This window comes from Ambystoma mexicanum, chromosome 13 (genome assembly GCF_040938575.1).
Source record: "Ambystoma mexicanum isolate Mex_15411 chromosome 13, UKY_AmexF1_1, whole genome shotgun sequence".
Classification (NCBI taxonomy): Eukaryota; Metazoa; Chordata; class Amphibia; order Caudata; family Ambystomatidae; genus Ambystoma; species Ambystoma mexicanum.
The window spans coordinates 53,651,001-53,670,099 of NC_090938.1; positions in this window are offsets into that span (position 1 = coordinate 53,651,001).

Here is a 19,099-nt window from a genome sequence, read left to right on the forward strand (position 1 = left end):
AAAGCGGAAGACAAAGGTTTTTTAATAAAAAGACCCTGCAGCGGAACCTCCGCCTCAATGGGGAGGTGGAGCTCACACTGCAGGGTCTGCGTAGCAGAGGAGTAGTACAGGTAAGTCGGGTGCTGGAAGTATGGGCATTTTGAGGGTTGGAGGGAGCGGGTATGGCGGGAGGTGGTAATGTGCTGGACTATTTCCTTTATGAAAATTTCAAATTTGTAATTTTCAGATCTGAAATTTTATCACATATATCCGTGGCCAGCACCATGTGACTCTTTCTGGAGTGGCTGGCTTTCTTGTTCAGGGCCCTTAAAGAAAAAAAACAGGGGGTTGCACAAGTGTAACACTTTGAGCAGTGACCCTAAATGAGAAAGAATAGGAATAACACATTTCTTTCTGGAATTCTATACAATAATTGCTAGACTAATTAAAAGTTTATTTCAGGCACACTTCTGGGGTGAGTCACTGATTTAGTCTTTTCTTAAAATTCACAATGAAGACAAACTTCCAAAAAGCATTTAGAGTAGAATAAGCATCCATTTCAGACTATGTATTTTGCTTTTCGCAAGTGGCAGTTATAGCAGGTTTTTTTCTGCCGTTGTCTGTTACGATCATCACAAGACATTCCATCTCGGTGTCCGCGGTCACTTGACAACATCATTGTGCCTAAAAGCTTGTGTACAGTGTAGAAATGTTTGACCATAACACACAGTGGCCCTTGATTTCATTGCGCCACACTTAATGCTTTTTTGTAATGTGCCTATCTTTCCCATCTCCCTGGCATGCTGTTCAGAGTGTTTGCATGTATTTATGAGGTAACGAGTGCCCTGAGTATGTGATGCCTTGTGAGTGCGCTGCGTTCCCTGTGTTACTCTAAATTCTTTAATACGCAGTTATGAACTCTCCCAATGGTATGCATTTTGTCAACCTCTGAAGCCTGAAAAATAGATCCAGACAGGCTGGACATGTGGCCAACTTTGCACCAGACCTGCAGATGAACTGGCCTGCTGTTCAATCTCAGTTACCAGTTTAATGGTGTCCACTACAGAGTGTAATTTGCTTTCTGACTTTGAGAACATTCAGACATGTAATGAATTGTTTTACTATAGCCGGTAAGTTGACTATAGACGTTAAGATGGCTCAGTGGGTTGAGTGCTGGCTGCTGCAATGTGTGTGTGATCTGCAGGTTTGAATCCTGGCAAGGCAAACTCAGCCCGTCCCCCTTCTGAGATTGATAAACCGGTTTAGTGATATTGTAGGTATATTTGTTCTTTATGAAGTGCTACAGTGGAAGTGCTATATAATAACACATCAGTATCATTTGACCTTGGACGTCTGCTTGCATTGACAGTAATTTGGTAATATGGGCCTATACACACTAATATTAACGATACATATGGTGATCCATTCTTGTATGGAATGTAAATTGCATTACAATATCGTAACCATATTGTTCGTACTGTACTTGGGAACAATGCCACTTCCGGTTTTGTCAATGAGTGAAGGGTCGTGTTCCATCACTTCCTGTGATGACACGTCAGGGTGGGGGAGGTCAAATGACATCACTTCCTGTGACATCAGCGGTCAACAGCCGTGTGATGTCACTTCCACTACTCCTGGTATTTTGGTAAAATGATCCCTGTCTGTGGCAGGAAGCCATTTATCATGTCTTTTCGCAGAAGCACAATTTGGCGGTGCTATTAATGTCCTTGAGCTGGAGGAGGCGGCAGAATTCGCTCCCCTATTAAAACGCTGGGATAATTGATGATCTTGCAGTAGTGAGTGAGTGGAGGTGGCGCTGAGTGAGCACATGGCCCCCTCCCTGGGAGCCTGGGGCCTGTGTCAGCCTCCCACCTCCCTCTCTGCCTTCCTTCCTGTGCTCCGATTGCAGAGACAGACCGAACGGTCCAGCCACATCTCGTGCACCTTTCCTTTCCATCCACACAGAAGTGCATTGCCGTGGGCCATTGGAAGACTCCTGGGAAACCCAGAAACTCCATGCTCTTCTCCGGGTCTAGCGTAAAAACCCGGAGACTCTGGGTTAAGCCCAGAGATAAGGTAGGTATGGGCTGTACTGATGCGCTGGGAACTTTGAGTAAAGAACTCCTATCCCCTTTTTCAAGGTGGACTATTGACTCTGTGTCCTTTAGAAAGCTACCAAAGCGATCTGTTTCTCGACCCAGTCAATTATGGCTAGAACTTCCGGCCGGAGTAAAAATGTTTACTGCAGCCATAAATGCAGCTTGTTTGAGGCCGGTGCGCGCGGCAGCGACTCGGAATGGTTTCTCGAAGACCTGACCATAATGTGGTGAACTGCTGAGTTGGGCTGGGTTTCTCTGCTGGAAGAAGGCGGGACAAAAGACATCCATTTGATGGTCACTCTTCTTCTGAGGGTTAGTCTGCAGTTGGGGACTGATGTTCCAATGGGGGGGTTGGGGGGAGTGGAGTAGAGAGGGGCATGAGGGAGTAGAGAGGGTCTCAAACTCCCTCAGGGCCAGTTGTTTTTCAAAGAAACGAGCTGGGGGTAGATCTGTCATTGGCTGGGGCCTCCCTCTGGAATAGCCTCCCTGACACTCTAAAACTTGAGGAGAACCATCTTCAGCTCTGGAAGCACCTCAAGACCTTCCTCTTTGCATCTGCCTTCTCTCCCTCTCTCCCCCGCTGATCTGCTCTCTCCTGGCACTGTGCACCTGGCCACCCTCTGTCCCCTGGGCCCAGTTACCTGCTCACCCTGCCATACTCGTGCACAGCCTCCTGACCACCCCTTGCACTGGGACTGTATCTTTACCCATACAACCCCCCCTCCCCCCCCCAACGCCCTTACGTTCTTCTGTTTCTGCACTTATCCGACTTACCCAGTCTGCTGCTGGAAACCCAGCACTTGCCACTTGCTGGCTGCACTACCACTGTTCATATCTTTATTTTGATTTATTATTTATCTGTTCTCCTCTGCTCTGCACTCTCCCTTTCCCATGCACCTGTGCGTTCTCAATGTCACTGGGCCTAGTAAGATCGTTGATGTGTTCTCCCCTGTTCCCCTCCCTTGCCTTGTCGCGCTCTGAAACACTTGTGTACGAGCGTGATAGAAATAAAATATATCCTATCTTGAGGAAGTGTCCCCTCTGTTCCGAAGGGTCCTGTTATGGTACAAGCCCTCGAATGGCGCATCTGCGGGTGAGCAAAGGAGGAGGACCTTGATGTAGGCTTTAAGTTTGTCACCCTCTTAAGGCCCTGGTCTACGGTGGAGACATTCTATCTCGTGCCCCATCCTCTTCTGTTCCTTCACAAATGACCTTCCTGCCTTTTGTAGCGATGCTTTGTCTAAACCCTGGTCGGTGATTCTGTTCCCTGCAAAGCCTTTTCTTGCAGTATACTCTGCAACTGGTCCCTTAACTAAGAGCCAGACCCCCCACACCCCATCATCTCTGTGAAAGAGGGCAGAGTGTGCCTAGGTTTTATTGAGTAGTGGGGGCGTTCTCTCTGTGTCCCAGCTAGAGCTTTTTGAGGCTCTAGGTATAGTAGTGACTGCTCTTCTGATCTGTGGGAGGAGCAAGTCTTTGCTCTAAGCTTGCACTGGTGGTGGTGTTGGGGGCGATGTTGGGGATGTGGGCAGGGGGGTTAGGGGCAGGTGTTTCCATTCTGTCTGCAGGGAGAATAAGCAGTGTTGTCGGTCATTCAGATCATCGTGAGCTTTTTCTCTGCCCCGCCATACTGTCAGGTTGGGAAGGGTTCTTTCCCTATGGAGGGTGACTTGTGATGGTGACTCCGCCCCTCGCTTTGTGTGGGGAGCAGGTGCTTTGCCCGACCGTGCAGTGTGAAGCCAGAGGCAGCCATCCCTGGGCCACATTGATCAACAAGCCATGCAGTCCCCTACTATGTCCGGTGTGGACCGATTCAGTACTTGCTTTTTGTGCTCCTGTTGGGCATTTCTTGACAAAATGGCTGCACACACTCTAGGTGCAGCGCTCGCGAGGCCTTGTTCGGTCTTGTTAGAAATTGCGTTTGTGAATGAATACGCTTGTACTGTCTGGCACCTGAGCCATGTCTAGGCCCTTTGACACAAGTGGATATTTAGTAAAAGAACTATGTATTCACTTGTTTCCGCTATTTTTAAATTTGCCAATGTTGCGCTTCAAAGTGCATGCGCGCTAACCCCACTCTTACAGTACGCAGTGCATGGTATACACATATATGATAAGACCAATATAACATTTTAATGAAGGTGCATGTAAAACTGTTTTTTATTTTGAGTTTTGTATTTATTGGGTTTTTATAATGTACCTATACAAAATGTGTTTCAAGGCGCAACAAGGCCAGTTTGAGGGGGGTTGGGGAGGGGGGTGTTAATAGGGAAACAAAAACCATCCTACTAGATTTTGCATCATTCAGATTGCGCAAGTGCAGTAGCAAGAAGTGCATGGGAGGTGGGGGGGGGGGCGAGTGTCGGTCAGGGCGCGAGGGCACCTGTGGGTTAAGAGTGCCATGGCAGGCCAGGTGAGCAGAGCCAGAGGAATGCAGAGAGTGCAGGGGAGGGCCATGTCCAATTAGCTAAGTGTGAGGTACGGGCTAGATGGGCTCAAGGGGTGCAGGCCCAGTCAGGCTAGTGCATGGGCGGGGGCCCGGTAGGGCAAGTGCAGGTAAGGGGGGGGGGGGATGGTCAGGCAAGACCAAGGGCAGGGGTACACTGGATGAGGAGGGCCTGGTGCCCTGTAAGAATCTGAAGGAACCAGGCAGCCAGTCAAGAGGCAGAGGGTGAGCATTAGCAGGTGAGGGGGAGAGGGAAGGAGTAAGGGAAAAGGAGGGTTGTGAGAAGCATCCACAACTTAAGTATCTCTGGCTCAAGCCTGAGAGGGCCAGGGAGGCCATTCCAGAGGGAGCCCCCTCCGGAGGAGAGGGCTCAACACCCCACTCTCTGCTTGGAAAAGCATGTGGTCTGCAGAGAGTTGGAGCTAGAAGACTGAAGGGCTCTAGCAGGGAGGTATTTAGGGAGAGAGCGTTGGAAGTAGCAGGGTTGCAGGCCACAGAAAGCCTTGTGGGTGATGCAGAGGGTCTTGAACTTGATCCTTGCAGCAACCGACAGCCAGTGGAGTGATCTTCTGGCTGGAGAGATGCAGTCACTGGGCTTGAGGCCAAAATAAGTCTTGCAATCCCATTCTGTATTAGTTGAAGAGGGCTAACGGAAGAGTTAGGCAGATTGAGGAAGAGGCTGTTGCAGTAGTCCAGCCTGGAGAGGATCAGAGCTCTGGAGCCATTGAATTTCTGGGGAAGGTGGGGAAAGGGATAATGCCTCTGAGGAGGTGCAGCCGAAAGTGGGCCTTCTTGGCAAGGGCCGTGATGTAAGGTGAGGGAGGAGTCAAAGATGTCACAAAGGTTATTTGCTTCACAGGAGGGTGAGGGAAGGGGGGGGACTTGTGGAGGGCGGCCAGAGCGTAGGAGGGAAGGAGGGAGCAGGTGGTCACAATGAGAAGGATTGAAGTCTTACTGGCATTCAGACGGATTGTTAGCAGTACACCATGCCTGAATAGCAGACAGTCAGGAATGAGGGAGGAAGGGGTGGAGGCATAGGAGGGAAGCTTGAAGGAGAGCAGCATGTCGTTTGCATAACACTGAAAGTGAGGATAGACGGCAGGGAACAAATGGGCTATAGGGGCAAGGTAGATGTTGAAAAACCAAGGTGCGACGATAGCGCCCCGAGGGGCTGCAGGTGGAGAGAGATGGAGAAGAGGAAAAGGGCCCAGGTGAGCCTGGGAAGGTCTGTCTGAGAGGAAGGAGGCAAACCAATCCAGAGTCATGTCAGTGGTGCCAAGGGTATCACAGAGCCGATTTATCAGTGTGGCATGATTGACCGTATCAAAGGCAGAGGAAAGGTCAAGAAGGATGAGAACGGAAGGAGAGTTGATTAGAGAACAATTCTTCACGCATGTTAAGAACAGTTTCTGTGCCTCTGGCAGCTCTGAAGCCAGACTGGTGGTCATGGAAACAACCAATAGCTTCAGTGTGGTGGATAAGCTGGGAGATTGCCAGCTTCTCCAAGAGTTTGCCCAGGAAGGGGTGATGGAGATAGGGTGGTAGTTAGCCGGACAGGAAGGGTCAGAAGAAGGCTTTTTGAGGAGAAGTTGAGCTGGAGGAGTAACTGGAGGGATCCAGTGGCAAAGGAGTTATTCCATAAATAGGCCAAGGCTGGAGCAAGGGAGAAGTTGTGGTCCTTGATAGTTCCGGAGGAGCTGCGGAGCGCTTGTTTGGAGGAGATTTTCTTAGAGTGGACTTGTCTAGAAACCTCATCGGGTGATATGGCAGAGAAAGAGGAGAGTAGAAGGCAAGGCGCAGGAAGCAAAGGGAGGCCTGAGAGCGGGTGATGGAGAAGGGAGCGGTGCAGAGGGGAGTGAGGATAGAATATCCTGAGTTTTAGTAGTGAAGTGGGAGGCCAGTGCAGTGCATAGGGTCAGGGAAGGCGTAGGAGAAGTGGAGACTGTAGTGGGATTGGTGAGTTCCTTGCAGATTTTGAAAAGTTCAGCCATGGTGTTAGTGGCCCCAGATATGTGGGCTTGGATATAGGCCCTCTTCTTCAAGCAGATGCAAAGTCTGTATTGCCTTTGGAGAAGGCGACAGGCCAGTTTGTGAGAGGATGTGCTCGAAGCCGGACACTTTCACTCAGCTTCTCTGCACTTGCGTTTCAGAGAGGCTACGTCTGAGTCATTCCAGCTGTTGCACTTGGAGGCAGGCTTCATGCGGATCCTTGTGATTGGCAAGAATGTCAAGAGCGTTTGAGATGGAGAGTTGAAGGTTAGTAAGGGCTGTGTCAGAGTGAGAGTCGGAGGCAGGAGTTGGGGGAATGAAGGAGGCCGAAAGCAGCAACCGACACTCGCTTCGTCTGTTGAATGACTGAGAAGGAGACTAGAAGTGCGGGTGGAGGCTTAGCGGTGGAGTCCAGGAGGTCCAGGTGAGCAGACAAGAGTGCATGGTCAGACCATGAGGTAGGATAAGCGAGAGGGTTGGAGATGGGGATGTCTGCATAGATGAGATCCTGCAAGGTGTGTCCAGCTGAGTGCGTCGGACCGGAGGGGATAATGAAAGAGAGAGAGTCAGAGGTTGTGGAAGAATCCAGAGGCTGCATCAGTGGAGCCAAAGTGACTATTGAAGTCGGAGGAGGACAGGATATGAGAGAAGAGGTGAGGTCAGACCACTCTGAGGGAGACTGGGCCAGGGGGCTGTAGATAGTGGCCAGAGTCCGCAAGAGGGGGGGGGGAAGAGACCCCACGCCTGCAGATGAGGCATTTAAAGGAGGCGTAGGACTGAGTAGGTAGGATATTAGCAGCTCTGGGAGGAGAGTATCAAAACCTGTGACTGAGCTGGCCCTGAACCATGTCTTGGTGAGAGTGAGAACGCCGAGGTCGAGTTCTTCAAGGAGGTGGCAGATGTCGGAGGATTGTTTGATGGCAGAGCGAGAGTTGACGGTAGCTAAGTGGAACTGGTTGACACTTTTGAAGATCTGCCAGGGAGGGGTTCAGGAATGTGGTACACCAGTCGGTGGTGGCAGGCGATGGGAGGATGTTGATGAGAGATGTAAGACGCCTATCAAAAAGGAGGTTGGGCTGAGTACGCTGGACTATGATAGTGCCATTTAAGTAGACATTAATGATGGCCTCAGAGGAAAGGGAGTGTGCCAAGAGTACTTCCCAATGTGTGCCACCATTAATGGGAGAAGAAGAGAAAGCGGAGAGCACTGAGACCATATGGGGGATCCAAAGGTCCAGCGAGGGAACGACCGAGTATGTTGTAGACAGTCTGCCTGGAAGAAGCATTGACATAGGTGTCGGCGATGGGCAAGCCCAGGAATGGAGACTAGGAGATCCTTCTTGAACTTTTTCCTTCCAGACTTCGATAGAGGAATGGGATTGGTGATAGAATAGCTGTTAGAGACGATAGGGGAGATTGAAACACCATGGAGGGAGAGAGCTGAGAGAAAGGATGGGGAGAGAGGGAGGAACTGCAGTGCACGAAACCGAACTACAACACACAGCAAGAACAACCATCAAGAATCCAGTGTCCAGGATAAGGCCTAGGATTCTTCAAACAGCAGAAAAGCAAGACAAGAAGCAAGTTTCCTGGATAGAGGGGAACAATCCTAGATGGAGGGCTTGAGGGAAAAGCCTAATTTTCAAACGCAACAGCCGATGAAAAATTTCAGATTTTGGAGGGAAACTCCCCAATGGATAACTATGACAAAACTCCTAATGCTAGACGTGGGTAACCTTCAACTGAGACATGCAGCAGACTGCAAACCTAGCTGATAGGTGTAATAAGAGAGGAGGGACTGTTTATTAAACAGTAGTGGCTGTTGCCCTTGCCAGCACCTTTCTTATCTTGTCAGTCACTGCTGGTTAACAGCTGTGCTGCATGCTCCCACAGTGAACCCAGGCAAACAGTCTGGAGCTGCTGCTTTAGGAGCTGCCCTTTGTCTCGGGGCCCTTCGTCCTAGGGGGCTGCATGGGCAGTGTGGCTGCCTTCGGGGCTTCAGTAAGAAAGGCCACGGGCCCAATCAAAGGTTGGGGCGGGCAGGGGGTGGCAGCTGGGAGAAACAGGAAGAGGGCTTGGTGGGCAAGGATAACCTACACGATGCCGCAAGCGGCAGATGAACAATTCCCAGATGTTACAATTCTACAGTGAGGGCTGACCAAAAAGACACATGGCAGATGGAAAATACAAGGTGTTAAATTACAAGGCTGACCAAAACGCAAGGCGGCAGAGGAAAATATGCAAAGTTGAAATATAAGGTTGACCAAGAACACACCGTGAGGCATCAGAAGTTAATTAAGACAATTTGATTGAGCAGTGAGGTGCCAAAAGAAGGAATTACAGCCCTAAGGACTGCAGGCCCTTACCCAAGTGCTCCGGCAGTGGGATAGTGCTACACATCTCTTGAAGGATACTTCAGAGCAAATGCCCATCTTGTGTGCTGTGTCATGGGAGTCTGGCATCATGTTGATTGGCCCTGTGATTGCCTAATCAACCTGGGATTTCTTTACCTAGAACTGGAAGGAGAACGGCCTGTGGAAGGTTCACAAGCTGGTTGAACCTGGTTCCTTGGCAGAGAATGGAGTGGTAACCATGAACAAGCTGTTGGCATGTGAAAGCAATGCTTCTAGTGATGCCAGATAAATATGGATCAAAGAGTAAATTCTTGATCACTTGTGTGCTAATGAAACAGCCAGGATCTTTGTGGAGGACATTGGTGTGGGATCAAATGAGGATGGCTTTGATTTGTGCTTCTTCTGGGCGCTGTGTACAAGGCTGGGCTATCTGGAAGAACCTGTTTAGAATATCTGTTTTGAGTGCTTAAGAGACTAAAATCTTGGATCAAATCCTGTAAATCATGGAAGGCACTTTAATAAAGTCTGACCAACCGGAGGCTGGGAAGAAAGCTTTTGCCCAGGTAAGTTCTCACTGTTTTGTTGGATGCTTCCTCTGGCGTCTTGGACTGGAAAGGACAATATGGTTTGTTTGCCTTTTTAGAACTGTACTGCAACTATATCATGTATTATTGTTTTGGCAAAGTTTCAGGCAAACATGCTTTAAAATGACAGTTTGGCCAAAATCGTTTCATTAACTAATACATTGGTACTTTGTCATGGAAAGTCCTGAATTGCACATTGCTAATTTGGACCTTTGTATGTGTATTTTTTGTCTAGTCCCACGCTCATAAGGTGTGTGTAGTGATTAGGTTTCTTTGTTGCTTGTGCAGAAGGAGCAGAATGCTAAGTGAGTGACACAGAATCTTGATTGTGAGAATGTTGATGTATGATTCAAGGGTTCTATGTTTGTCAGTTGAGAGATGTAAGCCTACCTGGGAGGATGCAGTTGTGTGTTGCCCTGAACCCAGATGTACTTGACCTTATATGATTATCTAAATGTACTGGAACTAAATAAAGAAGTTGCTCGAACTTTACCTGAGGTCATGGTCATCTGTGGGGAACCAAGAACTCTACATTGGCGACGAGGATGCAGGCTGTGTTGGGGGGGGGGCAGCATTGAAGATGGCACATACACCTCCCCTAACCCAAGAAGAAGATCCTCCCAGTCAGGGCGTTCGCTTTATGATTTTAGGCACAGGAGGGCCCAGCGCAAGGATGTCAGGAGCTGCGCCATGTAAGAGCATGACAGGGGAACATTTGACTGTCTTAAGGGGTTTGGGGACCCAGAGCTGCGACATGAAGGGCTGTAAGCCCAAGGCAGTAGCAACAAGAGAGGCTTGGAGCCTAAGCTGTGCCTGGAAATTAAAGAATGGGGAGTCATGTTGTGCAGCTGGAGGCTTGGAGCCGGGGCAGCAGCAATAGAAGAGGTTGGGATCCTAAGCTGCACCTAGGGGTGAATGAGAAGTAATTTGGAGAGGCTTGGAGCCTAGGCTTTGTCCGTTGTGGAGATTAGAGATCTCTGGACTATTTTGTGTGATACAAAAGGACACAATACAGGGGTCTTTGGGGCCCAGAGCAACAACACCTGAAGAGGCTGGGAGCCCGAGTTGTGTTTTTGTCAGTCTGGAACATTTGCAATGTACTTATACCTAAAGAACTTGTAAACCGTGAAAACACTTGGGGGCTTGGAGCCATAGCATGGTTGGAGGGGTTTGGAATCCAAATGTGCACTTATAAAGGTGCTTAGAAGTCCAAATACTGTGCATAGGAGGGTCCTGGGGACCGTTGCAGCGTTATGAGATGTAAATCAGGATTTTTGCACTGCATATTGAGTGAACTGGTAGGACTTAGAGCCTTGTGCCAGTTGAAATGAACCTGTTCAATTTTAGAGGTTTATTTAAACAACAAAAAGGTAATGCATCATAGAGCAACGTGAAACAGCGTAAAGGAATGTTATCCAAGTGGCAGACGGGAGATTATGTTTGCGGGCTGCTGTGTTGCTGGTGCGGAGTACATTGGGTTTTGTGAAGTGAAATGATGAAGCCAGCGGGGTGTGGGGATAGCACTGACCGTTGGTGTCTGGAGCTCTGTTTCCTTCGGTGACTCCAGCTAAATGGCGACGTCATTTGAAGTGGTGAGGAAATGGTGATATAGTAGAACGTTGGTCTGCGTCTTGGGAGCATCAGCGCATGAATGCGTCAAGGAGCGTCTGCTGTATAAGACGATGGTTATGACGGAAGCCATGAAGAAATTATTCAAGTAAAGGACCCTACAATGTGGGTCTGACGTCAATAGAAAGAGTAAAGAACACTTCCTGGTTAGGATTTTAAGAAGTGCAGCGGTTAATGGAAATCATTTGATGCAGAGGGCGGCGATAAGCACCAGTATGGAGCGCAATTCTGTGAAGCAGGTGGCGACAAGCGGAGGCATTATGGAAATGTAAACTGTGATGTGGGCGACGACAAATATAACAAGGAAGATGCGGTTTCGAAGGATTTACAACCAGCATGAATGGGCCGTGTCCCTGAAAGTACTTTGATTTTAAAGATGTAGGCACTTGGAGGGGCCGTGTCCCCTAAGGTACTGTTATTTAAGATGTGGACACTAGGTGCAATGGAGTGGGGTTAGTTGTTTTACTTTGCTTTTCAGGAAATGTTTATTTGTAAAATAGCAGAGTAAGTTTAACTTGGAGAAAAGATGTCATGTGAGGCTTGTTATATGATTTTGTCATACCTGTGTGTGCAGCTGAGTTGGGTTGAATTCAAGTGGTGGTTATGTCGTAGCCTCAGTTAGATAAATAAAGGTTGAAATGCAATTTTAAGTGAATTACATGGTAGATTGGAAATAGTATAGCAATATTGTTTAATGGATATTATAGGTGTTTGCTGTACTAACAAATTCCTTTTCAGGTTGGACATGTTTTTTAAGAATAGGAAACGTTGTGGTAATGAATTGGACAAATATTTGTTTCCACAGATGGTCTTTGAAGTGAAGTGGTTTGGACGGATCTTTCAAAATAGGTTCTGGAAGAGTTTATCTGCATTCATATTTTTCCACAGGTGGGACTGTTCAAAGGACTTTTATGCATAATTTTTGAGGAAGGATTCTTTTGTGCCTATTTTTTATAGGGCATATGTACCATTTTAGGAGAACCAAGAAACTTAGAAATGTTAAGAATTTAAAAGTGTAGAAATTATTTGGCAGTGATAATTTTTGGTAACACTGTTTTGTGATTGCAGTGTGGGGATATGTATGTGTGAGTAATTGTTTGTGCTTGATCAACATTTTGGCGATTTTATAGTTGCGTGCTTGATGACTTGGAGTGTGTGGTGTAAATGATTACTCGCAGCAGTGGTGTTAGTTGGGTTGTTTTGAGGAACACAGGTAACGAATAAGGGGTAGTAATATCACACTGGTTGTGTTGGATGGGTGTTGTTTTTACCCGGACGTTTGGAACGTCCAGCCTGGTTCTTTTAGTGTGAGGTGCACATCTTAGTGTTGTGTTTTGGCGGCTGTGGGGATTTGAGTAGTGTGGTGTAGCTAGGGTGTGGTTGTTTAGGTTTCTGTGATGTTTCTAGTTGTGTGGTATGTGTTTTCATGCTTACTCATTCAGTGGTTGAGGTTTGTCAGGTGGACCGTTAGAATACAGGCGACGAATTGGGGGTGGCGGCATAGGCATTTTGTTGTGCACGTGGTGTTTTGTCGTTTACTTGGGTGTTTGGAATACCCAGCCTTGTTCATTGATGCATGATTCAGTGAATTCGCTTGGAGCTAGGTTAGTGATGTGGTGTGAGTTAGCATGGGTTGTGTGTTGTGTGTTGTGTGGTAGAGGAGAGATTATTGATTTTCCTGAGGTATACCTTGTAAGTGGTGCAGTTTTCTATAGTAGTGTCTTTCCCCTACTTGGTAGAAAAGGGGAGGGGCATTGCAGTTGGTGTCATGGTACCATTTTTATTGGATGCTTTTAGGTTCCGGATGTAGTCTTAGTTTTAGCGATAGGGATGTACGCGCATGGAATTTGTGTGTGGATGCATTGTGTTTCGTATATGTGATGTTTGGCTGGTGTGTCTGCTGTGTGTTAGGAAGGGAGATATGTAGTGATTAGGTTTCTTTGTTGCTTGTGCAGAAGGAGCAGAATGCTAAGTTGGTGACACAGAAGATGGGTTGTGAGAATGTGGATGTATGATTCAAGGGTTCTATGTTGGGAGTTGATAGATGTAAGCCTACCTGGGAGGATGCAGGTGTATGTTGCCCTGAACCCAGATGTACTTGACCTTATATGATTATCTAAATGTACTGGAACTAAATAAAGAAGTTACTGGAACTTCACCTGAGGTCATGGTCATCTGTGGGGAACCAAGAACATTACAGTGTTACACTATTTTGGAACACTGGGGAAAATTGCTGTTTTTACGTCTAATAAAATTCTAGAAGTCAAGGATTTCTCTTAAATCTGCTGTCTTTTCTGCTAATTGACTGTAAGGGTGGAGGGGTTAACGCAGTATGATCAAGTGTGAAGTACGTCAGTGTGACGTATTTTGTATATGTTACCTTAAAGTGGCACTGTTGACAGAAAATGTGAGCCAGAGTATCTTATGCTGTGTTATTGAATATGCAGGCTGTGGCTAGAAACTGTGCGGCAAGGGTTAAGAGCAGCCGCAGAGACGTGTGACAGCAAGAGTTAGTGTTTTTTTTTTTTCCAATGATGGCAGAATGCAACCACTATTCTAATGGAAAATGTTTTCTTTACCAAAATAAACACGAGGTGAACATTTCGAATGCAATGGGAACCTTTTTCTTTTCTCTTTCGTTTTTTTGTAGGTTCTGAAACTTTTAATCCTCAAAAGAAATAGCTAGGTTAATTTCATTTTCAGTTTGAATGTCTTTTACAGATGTGTTTCTTCAGCGAAGGGGGGTGCCTCGGTACTCTTGCAATGCATATGAAACTGTCCGATGTGGAAGGGTAAAGCAACAGTGATCTTAACTCGGATGCAGGTGCTTTCTTTACAAAAAAAAATACTTTTACAAATATGGGATGGAAACATTGTTTACTGTGATTCTCCATTTAAGATCCGGCGGGTTATTTTTTGCTGCTGGGTGCCTTTTCGTGAAATCGGTTTCCTCCAGCCTTTTCTGACACGAAAACCAAAATGCTTTAATCTCATTTGAATAAACACTCTTGTGTATCTTTGTGTGTTTGTTGTTCTCTGCTTAATTAGTGACTGTTCGCAATTCTATGAAGCCTCTTTGACCTACTGAGTTTGTTGCTGGTGCCACACAATAAAGTTGTCACAGGTCAAGCCTCGTTCAACAGCTTCAATTCTCACCTGCACCGGGTACGTTGTTCCCAAAGAGACGTATGATTCTCCAAGATGTATAGATTTCCGACTCGGAGCGTTTAATGGCGCAGACCTAGTCCCTGCTTCACACAGCGGGATTATACAACTACTGCAACCACAATTACTGTGACCCCCAAAATGTCTACCTTTTTCTTTTTTAAAAAAAGGCAATCCCATTTACACTCCATATGTATGTGGGGGATGGGTTTAGTATTGTTTAGTATTTAATACATGTAGGAGGGTTTTCGGAGGGGTGAACGGGGGGGTCAAAATAAAAATGTTGACATGTTAGGGGGTCTTAGTAATTTGAGCAGAGTAATCATATAGGTCCTTTACAGCTACACTGATCTCTGCTCAAGATCCAGAGCCTTTTTTTCTGGAGCGACGACTCCACGTACACAAATTCATGCACAGAGGAAACTGTGGCTGCTTCAAATGCCTTTTCTTTGCTCGTTTCCAAGTAGCAACTTGCAGTCATAATCAAGATGTCTCTTATGCGTTGACATCCGTGGCATGTTTAGGCTTTCTGCTGCCCTAGGCTCAACTAAGTGCATGCGCTCCCCACCCCAACCAACTCACTGCCGGAGCACTTGGGTAAGGGCCTGCAGTCCTCTGGGCTGCTAGACTCTGCACCCTCACCAGATGCAGCCCTCTCCAGACCCTGTTCACGCTGGCCAACTACACTCCTTGTCCCACGTTTTATCGCAATAACACCATACAGATGTTTTTAAGGCTTGCGGATTAGAACGTTATTGCTGCCTCTCTATTCATTTAAGCCTGCCCTCTTCTATGTTATGTTAGTTGGACGAGTATATTCAGATCTCTGCTGCCTGAGGTTCGGGGAAGGCAGTGTGTTATACAGTTGCGTGCACGGTTCGGTCAGAAAACAGTCTTTTAAAGGAAGCGATCAGAACATAAGCTGTATGTCTGCCAACTGGACATAAGTAAGGGAAGGTTGGAATGAGGAATTTTGCTTTTAATGCTAATATCTGGCCTCTGAGAAAAGTAGACTAGAGGTGTCTCTGTGTGCACACCTATTCAAGAGATTTGTGATTGGCAAGAGTAGGTTTACAGTAAAGGAATGTAGTTGGATTCAGGGTGTAGGGAGGAAAAGGAGCAGCCCTGGCACAAGGCCGAGTAGTAAATGAAGAGAAAAAAGGGTCCCAAGTAAGGAAACCCTTGTGCCCCCTGCACACCAATGTACTGATGTCAGTCAGAGGTTGTAACATATAGGTGTAGGTATGTATAGAAGTAATATAGTGTATTCAATAATCCACAAAATAATTATATATTCGTGTAAGGTTTTTTTTTACTTTAATTTTCAAATGACTAAAATATATCAAACAAATCAAAAACACATTTTTCACCCCCCAAATTTTTTTTTTGCGTCAGGTATCGACATTTAGTCAAACACTAAATAGAGCTCAATGCGGTTCGGCTATATTGGCCTTCACCAGGAGCAATGAACTTGATTCTACTTGTTTCCAAATTTTCTTGAGAAGAAGCTATGACTTGAAGCATAATATCATAAGTATGCAAATTAACTAGACCTTCCATAATGCCAAAGTATCTCACTCGCGTGTATCGGGTAATCATTCGCCTGAATCTTTGGACTTCTGGGTCCATGTGTCCAACAGGACGAATCAGTGGTTTGCTGGAGGTGATGTCGGCGTGGACTTTCACTGTACAGTGAACATGGTGAAAAAAAGAGGTGGAAGGAACGTTTGAGGCCTAATTGCCTGTTATAAAAGTGAAAAGTAAAAGAAACCTCTGGTGCGTGCCATACCTTGTGCTCAAATCAAAGTAGTATGTTTGGTGTTGAAAGGGAGCCAGCACCGGGGTGCTTGCGCAGGAAGCATTCCGTCTAGAGATAACCATAGAAAACACAATGGGGGTCATTACGACCCAGGCGGTAAGTACGCCAACTTTACCACCATGGTGTAAACTATGTTTACACCATGGTGGATGGCGGATTTACCGCCCCATTCCAAGGTGAGTGGGGCGGTAAATCCCCATTTCCCATTTTCCCTTCCCCATTCCCATTTTTGCCCCATAGGGCATAATGGGAGTGGGGAAGGCGCTAATTACGCCACTGTAAATTACGGTGGCGTAATTAGCATCATGTCGGGTTAGCGCCATGGATTTTAACGGCTGCGAAAAGCAGCCGTTAAAATTGGAATCAAGCGTTAAGGGTTAACGACGGCATTAACCCTTAACGCCTGGGTCGTAATGAGGCCCAATGTTTCTGATTGTGGTAGGGTGGAGCATCCTCTCCAGTGTCATTTCTAATTCCTAGCTGTTAGAGTAAATTATGTACATTCAGCCAGAGGAGATTCATGGTAGGAGTATATGGTATGTTCTCTGGAATATGTAAGACAGTCTACGACTGTATACCCTGCAGTAGATGCTATGGTGGTACATTAGATGTCGGGGGGTGATCCCCCTCAGGTGTCAAACCATCTTCGACATAGCAATAAACCAGTACATATTTAGGAAGGTAATTGTTTATATTGTGTAGCTGTCAAATGTACACAACATACAATTATTTTTTACAACTGTCTTGCTTGTTCTAATCCTGATTACTAGCCTTACGGGGTGCCCGTGAGTACACGTGCTTGTGGCATGAGATGTCAAATGTTCTCTCCACACCCTCCAAGTCTAGTTCTATCCCCTCCTCCTGACCTGAGCCTTGGGGTGTTTCTTGATTCTTTCCCTTCTTCCTTCCGATGGATCTTTTTTTTTGTTGTAGAGATAAGGCCTGCTCCAAGAAGTAGCCACCGTGGTAGCTGATATTCTACAGCAAACCACTGGCTGCTCTCTCGGGACCTGCCCGCAGAAGGGGCTAAAAGCCAAAGACTAAAAAAAAACCCCCCTGTGATCCTAGATGGGTATGGATCCTGTTCGGTGGTGGATAGCCGGAGACCAACGATAGTGCAATTAACAGCTCTGGTGATGGGCTCCAGAGCACTTCATACTGCTCGTATAGTGTTTAGACAGCAATGCTCAGCAGGTAAGTAATGGGCAGGACAATGCAGGAAGGAAGGATGGAAGAGGAAACTAGGAGGGATCCTAGCAGAGGAAAAGGGCAGGAACAAAGAGTGCGGGTAAAAGGGGGTGGGGGGAAGACAGGAGAACGGCACAAGAAGGGGACGAGGGAGAGACCGGGAAGAACAGAAGCGGCACAAAAGATTCAGGCATGGAGAGACCAGGACGATCCCAAAAGCTGAGAGGAAAAAGCAGCCTGTCACCAGGATGAGTAGAATCCGTGGTTGCAACATGACGGCAGCCGGCAAAAACAGGAAGTTTAATCCTCCGGCGGCCGTGTCGCAACTGCTAGACTGCAGACGAGTGCTGGGCCCCCGAATGTTGCGGAACGCTCAATGGCTTCCCAGCCGCTAGCTATTCCACAAACATCGGGGAGCCCAGCACGTGACATGAGGTTCCAAATGTATCCCTTGTGCGTCATAGGGTTAGAGCATCACAACCATCGAGATAGCCTTACCTTGCAGTTCTGACGAACGTTGTGGAAAGACGGCTACTGTTCCCCACAGGATTAGATGGTTCAGTAGTCGCAAGTGATTTAATCTGGTGTTTGTGCGTTATGTCCTATGTAAACCTGACTGATCGTCCTCGGCGAACTAGGCGAGTAGCTAAAGAGGATAAATACTAGGTGTGTAAAGCTTATAGGTGCCCAACAATGATACTGATCAAGAAGGACTGTCAAGAGCCCGATAGCCATAATCATGGGATACTTAAGATGCAAGGGGCACAAGGGTGCCCGGGTAAGACTAGGCAATAGGAGAACCATAACTAGAGTTCAGAGGGGTACAATGCCAAATATGTACATCCAGTTGAATCAGCATCATCCTCTACTGTTCACAATCTAATGGGGCCATTCGAAATGCTCCCTACATTATTCCATTCCCAACGAGACGAAAGCCAAGTCACTGTAAATGTTATACAAATCTAGACTGTGTTTACAGTCGTTTCTAAACTGTTAGTGTATGTCTAGTGTTGGGCACTTTGATTTTAGTTGTGACCATATAGTGTGGTACTCTGGGAGTTTAAAGAGTCATCTGGTTCTCAGAGAAAGGCACCCAGGTATAACTTCATTCATGCCAATTGGGCGAATGGCATCCCATCCAGTTTATCTATCCAATAGTTCTTTTTTGGGTCAGTTCTTTAGTAAAGTTGCCCTCTCTCTGCAGTCTCGCAACTGCTTCCAGAATGACAGAACGTAAATGTCTTATACTTGTGCCTTTAATAATGTTGGTGCAATTCTTGCAGCTTAGACAAGGAAAAGTTCAATTTTTGTCATTGTGCAGCAGCCACTGCTTGGATGTTGTCTGTCTTTCTGCCTTTACGAGTTGGTCTCGGAAAATCTCCCTCTTATAGGCAATCATTGGTGGTTTCAGAAAGTGCTTGTTCACTTGTGGGTCCAGTTTATCCATCTCCAAGTTTTCTTGAATCTGGTGGCTTTGGCTTGAGAACTTTGAGTATAAGAACGGGCTTTCCCTTATCTTGGGCTGTGGACTCAAGAGATCTCCTGATCTTTTTCTGTGGCCTTCGTCTTGGCTATTGCCACAATCCGTGATTGGTGCCCTCTGTTGTGTTTTCTCTCTGATAATTTCTGGGATTCCTCCACAAAGGTGGTGACCTCCTGAACTAATCCGCCTTAGCCTCAGGAATTGGCTGCATGGTAGGTTGTCTTTGAAATGTCTTGGATGGTAGCTCGGGTAGTGAAGTGTGTTATTGACGTCTTTTTCCTGAAAATGTTCGCTAGTATCACATTGTTGACAATTGGGACTTGTACATCAAGAAAATGTAGTTGTGGGTCCCCTATCTCCACAG